The sequence below is a fragment of the Rattus norvegicus genome, chromosome 2, assembly GCF_021556685.1.
Source record: "Rattus norvegicus strain SHRSP/BbbUtx chromosome 2, alternate assembly SHRSP_T2T, whole genome shotgun sequence".
Lineage (NCBI taxonomy): Eukaryota > Metazoa > Chordata > Mammalia > Rodentia > Muridae > Rattus > Rattus norvegicus.
The window spans coordinates 243,233,861-243,237,685 of record NC_141535.1 but is presented as its reverse complement, the minus strand read 5'-3'; the positions used below and the strand labels follow the sequence as shown (position 1 = coordinate 243,237,685).

The window sequence follows — 3,825 nt, the reverse complement described above, 5'->3', positions numbered from 1 at the left end:
GAAGAATGCTTGCTTTCAATGCAAGTCTACAATGTTGATCAATGTTGGTCTGCATGGAATCTAAGGAAAGAAGGGACTTTTTTGCTGATTTTTAGTGCTGGGAATCCCATCTTTCCTACTTTGAATGTCAGAACTTCAAAGCATCTTGATTTTTGAACTCTCTGATTCCTAGTGGAGAATCTACAGGTTCCTGGAACATTAGACTTGATCAAAGAGATGCACTGTTGACTTCTCAGATTTGGATGCTTATAGTCTTGACTGAACTGACTTACTGGTTCTTGTGGTTCCAAATTATGGGTGCAGCCTACTGTGGAAGTTTTCAGCCTCCATAGTCAAATGGTCTAGTTGCCTTATAAATCTCTTGTTCTTGACTTTCCCTCTCTGCTGTATAGTGGCTCCATCTTTCTGTAGAACCTTAGTTAAAACAACATACAAAGCCAAAATTCAACAACTAATGTTTTTTTCCCCCATATACAGTTAGCTTTACTCGTGGTTTTTAAATTTCTCCATAAAGTGCTTGATTTACCTTAGCAACCTCTCATTTTATCTTGAGGACACTCATTAGTCTTCCTTCCTTTCTTTCTTTCTTTCTTTCTTTCTTTCTTTCTTTCTTTCTTTCTTTCTTTCTTCCTTTCTTCCTTTCTTCCTTTCTTCCTTTCTTCCTTTCTTTCTTTCAATAATATATCTTTTATTCTTTACTTGCTATTTTTAAAAATTTTTTTAATCTTTTTTATTTTACAGTCCAGTCTTTATCACCCTCCGGGTCTGCCCTCTGGCTGTTCCTCATCTCATACACCCACCTCCTTCAGGGGTCCAAGAGGATGTCCCCGACCCCCACACCCACTCTACCAGACCTCCCTACTCCCTGGGGCCTCAAGTCTCCCCAGAGTCAGGTGTATCTTCTTTCACTGAGGCCAGACCAGGCATCCTCTGCTGTGTATGTGTTGGGGGTGGGGGACTCATATCAGCTGGTGTATGCTGCCTGGTTTGTGGCTCAGTGTCTGAGGGATCTTGGGTATCCAGGTTAGTTGAGACTGTTGGTCTTCCTATGGGGTTACCTTCCTCCTCAGCTTCTCCAGCTTTTCCCTAATTCAACCCCAGGGGTCCCCGGCTTCTGTCCATTGGTTGGATGTAAGTATCTGTATCTGACTCTTTCAGCTGCTTGTTGTGCCTCTCTGAGGACAGCCATGCTAGGATCCTGTCTGTAAGCACACCATAGCATCAGTAATAGCGTCAGGCCTTGGAGCCTCCCCTTAAGATGGGTTCTAATTTGGGCCAGTCACTAGGACCTCCTTTCTCTCAGTCTCTTCTTTTTTGTCCCTGCAGTTCTTATAGACAGGAAGAATTCTGGGTTAGAGTTTTTAACAGTGGGATAGAACCCCATCCCTCCACTTGGTGCCCTGTGTTTCTACTGGAGGTGGACTCTACAAGTTACCTCTTTCCACTTAGGGTATTTCGTCTAAGTTCCCTCCCTTTGAGTCCTGAGTCTCTTACCTCCCAAGTCTTTGGTATACTCTAGAGGTTCCCTTCCCACCTCCCAAGGTTGCCTGTTTCTATTCTTTCTTCTGGCCCTCAGGACTTCAGTCCTGTTTTCCCACCCCCAATACCTGATTATGTTTCCTTTCCCACTCCCTGTCTCCTCTCCCACCCAGATCCCTACCTCCCTCTGCCCCCTATGATTGCTTTCTTCTCCCTTCCAAGTGGGATTGAAGCATCCCCACTTGGGCCCTTCCACTTGTTAACCTTCCTGAGTTCTGTGGATTGTATCCTGGGTATTGTGTACTTTTTTTTTTTTTTTTGCTAATATCCACTTGTTAGTGAGTACATACCATGCATGGAGGACACTCACTAGTGTTTCTTGTTTTATTTTATTTCTTTTTAAAGAATACTTTTTCTAGATAAAGAATTCTGGGGCAACATTATTTCGTTTTAGTACTTAAAAAACATTAGCTTGCTCTTTTTCATGGGGCTTCCCAGGCAGTTGGCTACATCAAGATGAAGCTGAGTTATTTCTTCCCAGCCACCAACTGTCAGAAACTTATTGAATGACAGCGTAACCTTCCTATGCTCTGTGATAAGTACATGGCCACAGAAGTAGCTGCAAATACTCTGTGAAGAGTAGAAGGGTTATGTGGTCTGAATCAGTGGTAGGAGTGGCAAACAAGGTGTTCCATGAAGCAGGGTGTTTTGAACCATGGCAGAATGTTGCCTGCTATTGAGTAAGGGGCATTCTTGTTGTAGATCAAGGAGAATTGGAGACAGGAAGCACAAGTCTGTCCATGACTGCATTGTGGATGCCAGTCTAAGTATTCTCAACTTGGTTATTATAAAGACAGGAGAGAAGGAAGGGGATTTGTGGACTGACTGATACTACCATGCCTCCTTGTCTGGGACCTAAAAGAACCAGCAGAATCCAAAATTTTTTTTTATCTCTCTAAACAAGGTGATATCTCCTAGTATGTTGTCATAAAGCTCGTAAACAAAGAAGGTAAGAAGCTCAGGACCAAAGCACCCAAGATTCAGCTTCTTGTGCAACACAAACACCAATGTAGTTCTCTGAAGAAACAAAGAAATAAAAACAAGGAGAAGGCTGGAGAATATCCTAAGTTTTTGGCGAGGAGAATAAAGGAAGCCAAAGAAAAGCATCAGGAACAGATTGCTAAGAGATATAGGTTGTTCTAGCTAAGAGCTTCTTCTTCTGAGTTCAGTCAAAAATAAGTCTTTTAAGAGTATCAAGAGAATGAAAGCACACAAACATAACCTCACTTCCAAATATGAATATAACGGGAAGCAATAATCACTATTCCTTAATATCTCTCAATATCAATGGCCTCAACTCCCCAATAAAAAGACATAGATTAACAAACTGGATACGCAACGAGGACCCTGCATTCTGCTGCCTACAGGAAACACACCTCAGAGACAAAGACAGACATTACCTCAGAGTGAAAGGCTGGAAAACAATTTTCCAAGCAAATGGTCAGAAGAAGCAAGCTGGAGTAGCCATTCTAATATCAAATAAAATCAATTTTCAACTAAAAGTCATCAAAAAAGATAAGGAAGGACACTTCATATTCATCGAAGGAAAAATCCACCAAGATGAAGTCTCAATCCTAAATATCTATGCCCCAAATACAAGGGCACCTACATATGTAAAAGAAACCTTACTAAAGCTCAAAACACACATTGCACCTCACACAATAATAGTGGGAGATTTCAACACCCCACTCTCATCAATGGACAGATCATGGAAACAGAAATTAAACAGAGATGTAGACAGACTAAGAGAAGTCATGAGCCAAATGGACTTAACGGATATTTATAGAACATTCTATCCTAAAGCAAAAGGATATACCTTCTTCTCAGCTCCTCATGGTACTTTCTCCAAAATTGACCATATAATTGGTCAAAAAACGGGCCTCAACAGGTACAGAAAGATAGAGATAATCCCATGCGTGCTATCGGACCACCACGGCCTAAAACTGGTCTTCAATAACAATAAGGGAAGAATGCCCACATATACGTGGAAATTGAACAATGCTCTACTCAATGATAACCTGGTCAAGGAAGAAATAAAGAAAGAAATTAAAAACTTTTTAGAATTTAATGAAAATGAAGATACAACATACCCAAACTTATGGGACACAATGAAAGCTGTGCTAAGAGGAAAACTCATAGCGCTGAGTGCCTGCAGAAAGAAACAGGAAAGAGCATATGTCAGCAGCTTGACAGCACACCTAAAAGCTCTAGAACAAAAAGAAGCAAATACACCCAGGAGGAGTAGAAGGCAGGAAATAATCAAACTCAGAGCTGAAATTAACCAAG

At 41.3% G+C, this 3,825-nt stretch overlaps 1 pseudogene; it reads left to right on the top strand.

Moving 5' to 3' along the window:
• The first annotated feature begins 1,995 nt into the window (after window positions 1–1,995).
• On the top strand, window positions 1,996–2,718 carry LOC108350295 (40S ribosomal protein S6 pseudogene; annotated as a pseudogene).
• Window positions 2,719–3,825: the final 1,107 nt, after the last annotated feature.